Genomic DNA, 9,598 nt, shown 5'->3' with positions numbered 1-9,598 from the left:
GCAACCACCTCAGACACTCCCGGCCGCGGCGCTCCTGGCAGTCCGGGGGAGCTTTGGGTCCTGCTGCATGCTGGGAGTTGTAGTCTTCACCGGGACCGCTGCCTCCATCCAGTGTTCGCTATCCTGAGGAGGGCGCTCGCTACTTGGCGAGGGGTTGCCACCGCCGCTTTCTTCTCTTCCTCCGCCGGATTCTTCTCGCGGGGCTGGGTTCTACCGGAAGCGCTCTCCCTCCCAGAGGGCCCTGCGGTGCGAAGCGGAAGTGACCCAGCTGACTGGGGCGCGTGCGCGCTGCCGTCGCCAAGCCAGCACTGGGCAGGCGGGTACGGAGGGAAGGGAGCGACGGGGCCGGGCCGCTCCGGCAGCAGGTACCGGGGAGGAGGGAAGCCGAGTGGGGAGGATGCCGCCGAGACCGCGCCGTCGGAAGCGGGGAGAGCCTCAGTCTCGGGTCCGCGTCGTAACGAGGCGGCTTTGGGGTGGATAACTGCAGGCGGGCCACCGTGCGCGGGAAGAGGGACAGGTCCCCCACGGAGGGTCAGTGTTGGGGCACGTCAGGCCCGGGATGGAATGGTGCATGAGAGACTTGGGGAGTGTGGCTGGTTGTGGGAGACCCCGCCACCCCGGCCTATACGCGTGCAACAGGCGCGGTAAGGGACGGGGCGGGGCCAGCCGGCGCGGCGGGAGCTGCGAGCGGGGGCTGGGGCCGCTCGCATTCCGCCGGCTCTTCGCCGCCATCCTGGGGAGCGGGAGGAAGGAGTGCTCCCGGGGAGCGAGAGAGCGCGGGGCTGGGCTGATCTTGCCCTCGCGCTCCCGCGTGGTTGGTGGGGCGGCGGGGCTTGTGCCGGTGGTGGACCACGGAAGTGCCGCGCTCTGGCTTTGGGAATCCTCCGGGGTGCTGCGGGGAGGTCGGAGAACTCGGTGCCGCAAGGACGGGCTGTTCCGGTGTTGCTGCACGCCGCGCGGCCAGCCGTGCTGTCTTGGGACGGGACGGGACGGGGCGTGGGTATTGTTAAGTTTTAGATAATGTTTGGATGAGATGATCTTAAAGATCTTTTCCAACCGAAAAGATTACATGATTCTGTATATGAGAGGCAGTGGCTCTGGTAGACGAGGAGGAAAGGGAAACTTTCTCCTGGGTCTGTCAAGCTTGTACGCTTCCCGCCCTCTCCCTGCCCCGTTGAACTTCGCTGCTCTTACAAGCGCTATACCTTATCCCCGCAAGCACCATTTCATATTCCCACATTATTCCAACCACCATGGGATATCTAATGCAGAATCACAGGATGGTAGGGGTTGGAAAGGACCTCTGGAGATCATCTAGTCCACTCACCCTGCTAAAACAGGGTCACCAAGAGCAGGTTGTACAAGAAAATGTCCAGGCAGGTTTTGAAAGTCTCCAGAGAAGGAGACTCCACAGCCTCTCTGGGCAGCCTGGTCCAGTGCTTTGGCAAGACGTTTTTCCTTAAATTCAAGCACCTACCTATATGTGATGAAGGGTTTGCATCTTCTTTATGGGCATTTCAAATTGTCGTGTCTCTGGAGGCCTCATAAGTAGCAGAAACTCGTCTCGTTTCTAATCTTGAAATTTGTATTGCTCGTACATGGAGTGATGATACTGAGCTTTGCCTCATGAGGGCGTTTCATGAAAAGTGAAACTCCAGGCGGAAAAGTTGTGGCCTGAGCTGTGAAAATACCGTGCTGCTATTTTTGCAGAATTCCCAACTAGTGCTGAGTGGTTATGTGTAATAATCTCTTTATCCATTATTCAAGCTGCTGTTTCTCTGGATTTTCTTTGTTGTTTATTGGTGTATTTTCTGTTCCAAGTACTTCATGTTAGTGTAAAATTTAATAAAGTAGAGGTATATTTATTAGCTATTTGGAAGTGGGATCTTCACAAACTGTTTGTATTAAAGCTATTATGCATTTAACTGTGGCAATTAATAATTAGAATAGCATAGTTAACAGAACACTGTGTAAATTAATAGTTTGAATCAAAGTAATCCTTGGTGTATCTGTCTTTGTTTTTATTGTAACTTCATTATATTGTTCTCCCTGCAACGTGACCATGTGCATTGACATGTGAACATGCTTGTTCAAAACAAGCTTTTTTTCTACTTAAACTGTGACCTTTTAATTATCCTTCAAACGTACCCAAAGGCACAGGGAGAATGAAGAGTAGTAGCTTGAGGCATGGTAACATAAGATGACATGCAAGGTAGAGGTTTTCCTCAGAATGAATTACCTTGTCATAACCTGTCACACCGGTGCAATGACACTTCACTTGCAAGAAACATAGTTGTTTCGGGGCTTGAAATTTTACAGAAGCTCACAGAAATGTAGGGGTTGGAAGGGACTTCTGGAGATCATCTAGTTCACCCGCCCTGCTAGAGCAGTATCACCTGCAGTAAATCACACAGGAGTGTGTCTGGGTGGGTTTTGAATGACTTCAAGACTGAGACACTCCAGCCTCTCTGGGCAGCCTGGTCCAGTGCTCCAGCACCCTCACAGGAGAGAAGTTTTTCCTTATGTTTAAGCGGAACCTCCTCTGTTCAAGTTGGCACCTGTTGCCCCTTGCGCTGTCACTGGGGGCCACTGAAAAGAGCACAGCACCATCCTCTTGACCTCCAACACTGATAAGATCTTCTCTCAGTCTTATGCAGGCTAAAGACCCTGGGTTCCTCAGCCTCTCTTCATAGTAAAGATGGTACAGTCCTGTCATTGTCTTTGTGGCCTTCCATTGGATTCTCTCCAGTAGTTCTGAATCTCTCTTGAACTGAGGAGCCCAGAACTGGACACAGTATTCCAGGTGTGGCCCCTGTTAGAGGGGCAGGGGAACCTCCCCTGACCCATTTGGCCACACTCTTCTTGATATACTTGAGAATATAATTTGCCACCTTGGCCACAAGGGCACATTGCTGGCTCACATTGCTTTCACTTCTCCCTTTAATAAAACTACACAGAGTCATTTTATTACACGCTGTCTCTGATTCCAGCACTGTACCAGAGTGTTTACCTTTTGCTGTCAGTGTGCCATCCGCTGATTATTTTTTCCCCTGATGCTACATTCTGTGTGTTGATGTCTTCAGACCTGGCTTGTTTATGTGGTCCTGTATATTCAACTGAGTGCTAGTTCCTAAATAAGTCACAGTTTAGTCCAGTTAGAAATGGAAAGGCAGCAACAGCGCAGCAGGATACTTTGAGAAGTGAAAGTACTACAGTCAGACATAGCAGTTTCTGAAAGGTTCTTTATAGAGACTTTTAAGTGTAAATGTTTATTTAACCAGATTTTTTGATAGTCTTATTTCAACTTCAGTGTTTCAATACAGTGTTCTTTTATTTTCTTCTTCCCCCCACTGTAGCCCACCATTCCCTTCTGTTGAATAAGCTGAAGTGAACAGAATGTATGTTTTGTTTAGACTGTCCTGTATCTGGCAGGCTTGCTCTGATAGCTTTTGGTTTGTCTCGCCACAAGATTGTGGAATTTTTTCTTTTGATGTTTCACAAGCCCTGGAGGGGGCAGACTGGTGGTGTTTAACTCATAAAACTCAAAAATAGCAATAAAGAATTAGTTAGGTTGGAAAATTTAACCTTGTACAAGAGGTGAGAGGTTAATGGATGTAATACAGTGTCATCCAGGAAAAAAATAAAATCAAGTCTCTGTGAAAAAGAATAAAACATTGCATGTTTAAAAAGAAGAAAAAAGGTTACTTTTTTTTTTTTAAATCCTCAGACAATAAAAGAGTGAAAGCTGAACTGATATGAAAGTTGTCCTACTTCAGATTAAGGGGCTAAAGCTGTATGGAATTCATGATTAAATAATATAATAATGCTAAATGAAAAAATACTGATGTAAATCACAGAGATATGGGATGTGATAGGAGCTCAGTTTTTCCTGCTCTGAAGGAAAAAAATCGATTCTTTGCTAGTTTCTGTGATGGTTTGAAACTGTCTTTTTAATTTTTCCTTGCAAAGTTCAGAACAGAGAAAGTGAAAGAGTGTAAATAAGTCACTATTGGGTGTAAGAAAGCAAAATAACGATTGTTCTAAACACTTCCATTGGATAGATAGAAATGTTTAAGAACTATTACCCAAAACAAAGTAGGCACTCTGCACATTCTGTGTTCTGCAGTGGGGGCAGTTGCTGAGCTGTCTGGCTGCTGTTTCTTCTTCTCTTCTGGCTGAAGATAACACACACTGACCTTGGCAGCTAAGTTAACAACTTTCTGCTTAACTAACTCTGCTTCTCTGTCCAGGGGGGTCTGGGGGAAGCTCCTGGGAGAGAGAGAGAGGCCCCTTTGGGAGGGTCCCCTTGGGGGAAAGCAAAGGGAGATCGGTTGTGCTTTTCTGTTGATTGTATATATTTGTAAATGTTGTGAATTTTGTGTTTTTCTACATATTCATTGCATTTCTCTGCTTGTAAATACAGCTTTTCATTTGCTTCCAGACTGAGCTAGCCTGGTTATTGTTGGGGGGGGGGGGGAATTTCAGCTCACACCGACACAGTTTCTGGGATCTATGAAGCAAGTAATGGCTTAAATTGCTCTATATTATTTCCAAAATTCAGTGTGGGGTTTTGAAGATACAAAATGCCAGCAGAAGGATGCAAGAACTGTAGAAATACCTGTACATTTTAAATTATTTTGAAGAAATAGCGAAACTCTAGAAAAAAGAGCAGAGGTAAGGTTAAACGAAACAGTCACTGCAAACCTCTGCTAAATATAAACTCTGTACAAAAGTAAGATTGGAAATTCTATTATGCCACCTCATGAATGTCTTGAACCACATTAAATGCTGTGCAGGCTTTATAATTCATTTTGAGGATGAAAGGTAGAGGTCATCTAAGGCAGATGACAGTAAATTTCATTTTATCAGAACTGATTTAAGAGGGCGTTAGTACTAGGAGGGTCTGAAAAAGTGGTAGAACATCATGGTACATTGGACATTGCATTGTCACTTCTTTGATCCATTCGTGTAAGACAGGAGTAAATGGAGTTCAGTGACAGATGTGTTTTTGGATATATAGAATAGTAGACTGAGTTTTAAGAGTAAGACTTAAGATGTAGCTGGTCACCAGCTGCTGAAAGCTTCCTTATGATCAAGAGTAATTATTTTACCTTCTTCTGTTTTGATTTCATAGTTCACACTACTTGCCAGGCTCAGGAAGAGCCTGCATTCTGTGAGAAACTAACTGGTCTGACAGGCACACAGTATTTTTTGTTTGTTTGTTTGTTTTTACAGTCCAGGCATAAAGTTGAGATTATACAGAAGTGTATAATCTCTGTATAGAGCTGATTTTAGAAATAGATGCTGTCTGGCTAAATAGCCTCAATGTACTTATCTCCAAAAAAAGGCATTGCAAACCTTCCAAATCTAGTGCTAAGGTTATACTTCAAAGCAAATTGACCTGTTGATGTATGAAAAGATTGTTTTGGCAAAGAAGCCAACTTTTGGTGACACACAAACCACAACTTAACCTTTAAGTAAAGTCAAGTAATAACCTTGTGAGTAGTGTTAGATTGTTGTAATAGAATGAGAGGAAATCGCCTTAAGTTGCACTGGAGGAAGGTTGACTGTTAAAATAAGCTTCTTCACTGAAAGGGTTCTCAAACCCTGGAATAGGCTTCTCAGACAGGTGGTTGAATCCCCCATCTTGAGTGTTTTAAAGACGCAGAGATGTGGTGCTGAGGCACCCCAGACTTCGTAGAGTTAGGCGATCACCTCTTTAACTGCCTATGTGTTCTTGGTTTACCTTGTCTTATACTGAGAAATGATCGGAGAGGAAAAGAGATGTCTCAGTTAATGTGCTGTATGTTGGATTCCAGAGCTTTTGGAAGGAGTAGGGTGCTAGGTGTAAAGGAGTTGATGGAGGCAGAATGAGTGTCATCAAGCTTTAAAGTTCTTGTCGGTTTCAGCCTGATGCAGCCAATACACTTGTTTTATACAATTCTGTTAGTTGCTGATAGCCAAAGCTAGTGAAACCATTAGAATTTTGATGTACTGTTGTTTTGTGCTTTTGCACAATATCTTCCATAATGCTGAGTCATAGCAACCAATTAGTTTGTTGAAGGTACATTTGTCATTCTTTGGAAAGTGTGCGGTAGGTTTGGGTTCAATGCCCTCTGATACTGACAATCGCAAATAGTTGCTTGAAACTACAAAATCAACTTAATTAATATTTTGGTTTATTTGTAACGTAATTTGTTAGGTTAATGTCTGGGATTTCTTAATGATAAGAAATATTGAAAAGTGTGCTTTTATTCCCTTATAAATAATGTGTAGGGCATGTTACAGTGTTAGAAATGTTAAAATTATATTTTTTTTTTCTGATGGTTGTTGACTGTTAAAAGATAGATATGACTTGTTTTTCCAACAGTCTTTTTTTTTTCAATGTATTTCAGAAAATACATTGTGCATCAGCTTGTTCTGTAAGTGCAGGGAGGCTGTTCTGTAAACTTAGTCGAAATACAAAGGAATCTGTGATTCAAAAGAAAATCAGATTACGTTTTAGTTTGGCACACAGATAATCACGTCTGTTGTTTTGTGTAGATGGGCATATTAACATGAAGTTATTTTTTTAAATGTTAGTATAATCCTGGTCAACTGGAAAGTTTAATTCCCCATCACTAGCTGCTTTGTTTTATGATTTGTGGGAACTTTTTTGGTTTCAGGTTAATTATAAACTGTGGGGTTATAGAAATCAGGGTGAGGGCTGGTTTTGTTTGTTTGTTTGAACAGGTTTACCACACCGCAATGACTTTGGAATAAAGGAATTTTGTGTTTGCAACTCAAATCAGAAAGGTTTGGTAAAAAGATTTAAAGATGTTTTCCTTTTAGTTTAACCTGACTTTGAGAGTCAGGTGTTTTGCCCTCTTACTCAAGGTAAAAGCTTTTTGCAACTTTGAAAGCCGTAAATGCTGCCTTGTTAGGTCAAAATGGACCTTTTAAAAACATGGAACTTCAAATGTCTTGAAAATATCTCTATGGTAGTACATGTATAGTGAAATGCTAGATACACTGCATATAATGACCCTGCCCCTCGGTATAACTTTTTCAATAAACCGTGTAAATGCGTGACTACTTAACCTCTTAAAAAAACAAACAAAACCCAAAACAACAACAAAAATACAGAAGCCTTAAAGTTTTAAAAATTTTCTAAAGTGCCCACTTGTGAGGCTGTCAGTGCACTTAACTAGCAGTAGAGGCTGGTGTGTCAGATCAGTTTCTGAGACTCTACCAAATGTCAAGTAATTCTGTTAGTGGTTTTTTACTGCAAACAGAAACATGCTTCCGTGATATTTTGTTTCTTTCTGTGTGTTTTTCAGGGTAAAAAAGGGAAGATCAGGGGCCTTGCAAACTGCTGTTGACCTGCTTTGAGGCATGTCTCTTAAAAATCCCCTTTTTTTTTTTAAGCACAGAAGATCTTTCTGAATGTTCCATGGGGGTATACACAACTGACCCTTCAAGATCTGTCATTTTGTGTTTATTTTATGATTATTTTTATTTTAACCATCTTTTTAACTTCCTTCCATTTTGTGGAGGATGAGGAAATCACATTGTTCAAATGTAGTGTCCTTACAAACTTGACATCAGGTGTCCTCATCATTGTTCAGATAACAGTATTTTCCTTTCTCTTTTTTGTTTGTTTTTGAGCAACAGTCAATACTGGAAGAGTTTCTGTTGTCTGTTTTTGCAGGCCTTGCATTAATTGATTTTTCTCATTGTTAAACAAGTACCAGTCCAACTTGCCAAGTGGCCTAGAACTAGAACATGCCTGCAACTAGAACAAAAATTTTCCAGGGATTGGATGGATTCCTACTTGGTTTCCTATTTTACAGGTTTATAAAGATGCTGGAACAGAAACAATTGTGAATTAAGGCCTACTACTGGACACGGAGAAAACCTAGTAGGATAGGGAAGCCAGTGAAATAAGACAGGTTTGCAGCAATATGGAGGTGTGCAGCAACCCCACTAAGAAGTCACCTTCTTATTCCAGTTTTTGGCAGAAAGTCCTGAAAGTCTCAACCCTGCTTTTAAGGCTATATAGTCTGCCCATGTTTAGCTATAACTCTAACATTGTATTTGAAGATACATTAATCTTGGCTTGGGTGTGGACACATCACATAGCTGGATGGCTGGACACAAAGAGTGGTGGTGAAGGGACTTAAACCCAGTTGGCAGCTGGTTACAAGTAGTATTCCCCAGGGCCCACTACTGGGGACAGTTCCCTTTAATATCTTTATCAATGAACTGGGTAATGGGATTGAGTAAGTTTGCAGTTGACATTAAGGTAGGAGGGAGTGTTGATCTGCTTGAGGGTAGGAATGCTCTACGGAGTGACCTGGACAGGCTGGGTCAATGGGCTAAGGCCAATTTATGAGTTTCTACAAGGCCGAGTGCCAGGTCCTGTACTTTGGTTACAGTAATCCAATGGGTGCTCCAGGACTGGGGAAGAGTGTCTGGAAAGCTGCCCAGCAGAGAAAGCCCTGGGGGTGTAGATTGAAAATTGGCAGGTCCAGAGAAAGGCATTGAAGCTGGTGAAGGGTCTGGAAACAGGTGTAGTGAGGAGCATCTAAAGGAACTGGGGTTGTTTAGTCTGGAGAAAAGGAGGCTGGTGGGAGACCTTCTTGATCTCAACAACTCCCTAAAAGGAGGTTGTAGTGAGATGGGTTTCTTCTCCCTAGGAATAACTGAGAGAATGGGAGTAAATGGCTTCAAGTTGCTCCAGGGGTGGTTTAGCTTGGCTGTTAGAAGAAACTTCACTGAAAGAGCTCTCAAACCCTGGAATAGTCTTCCCAAGGAGGTGGTTGAATCCCCATCTGTGGAGGTGTTTAAAAGCTGCAGGGATGTGGTACTGACGGAGGTGGTTTAGCACCAGTCTTGGTAGAGTAAGATAATGGTTGGGCTCGATCTTAGAAGTTTTTTCCAACTGGAATGTTTCTATGATTGTATCTTCTGACCTTTTGGATAGCATAAGGTTGTGGGTCTATTTCTCTTTCATCTTTGTGTGTGTTGGTTACCCTAGGAGTGTGGATCCCTGCTCCTCTGCATAAACTGAGGTCAGTCATCCCTGCTGGTGGTGACCAGCATTCATACCTGATACTGTGGCTTTCTAAAGCCATAGGGAATGAAATTCTCATAATCATTCCGTTTCCTAGTTAGTGCTAAGTTTTGATATGTCATAGGCAAAACTTACTTTGCAAATCTTTACTGTAAATTAATTTTATAGCGCCTATGAGACATGTCCCAATACCATTTTACAACCTGAGAAAGTTAAGCAAGGTATTTAGAAATTGGCTGTGTTAACCAATAACTTTTTGTAGTTGAATACATATCCTTTCATCTAGAGAGCCTGAACTTCACAAAAGTCTGAAGACACCTTCACTTTCACTTCAGATGATATGGATGTTTCTGCCGACAGACATTCCCATAGACCCCTGTAATCCAATATGCTTTCTCAAGTGCTTTTGCAAAAGAAGCTTATAAAGCCTCATCAAAATGTTTATCTGATTGAGCCAGTTTTTCAAACAACAGGAGGTGACAGTGAAGAGAGAAATCAGTCTGCTGACTTCCTTTATATTGTGTTTTCTCCTCAGATAATGTT

General features: G+C 42.9%; 1 protein-coding gene across 1 annotated transcript in view; it reads left to right on the top strand.

The window, feature by feature from the left end:
• Nucleotides 1-333: 333 nt before the first annotated feature.
• KPNA1 (karyopherin subunit alpha 1) overlaps nucleotides 334-9,598 on the top strand; it is a 52,194-nt gene continuing 42,929 nt past the window's right edge. Inside the window, exon 1 of the mRNA XM_054388249.1 lies at nucleotides 334-365. The gene's annotated coding sequence lies outside the window, so the exon portion shown is untranslated. The remainder of the gene's footprint in view (nucleotides 366-9,598) is intronic.

Source organism: Indicator indicator, chromosome 1, assembly GCF_027791375.1.
Source record: "Indicator indicator isolate 239-I01 chromosome 1, UM_Iind_1.1, whole genome shotgun sequence".
Classification (NCBI taxonomy): Eukaryota; Metazoa; Chordata; class Aves; order Piciformes; family Indicatoridae; genus Indicator; species Indicator indicator.
The sequence above is the reverse complement of the archived record's forward strand: the minus strand, read 5'-3'. Positions and strand labels throughout refer to the sequence as shown.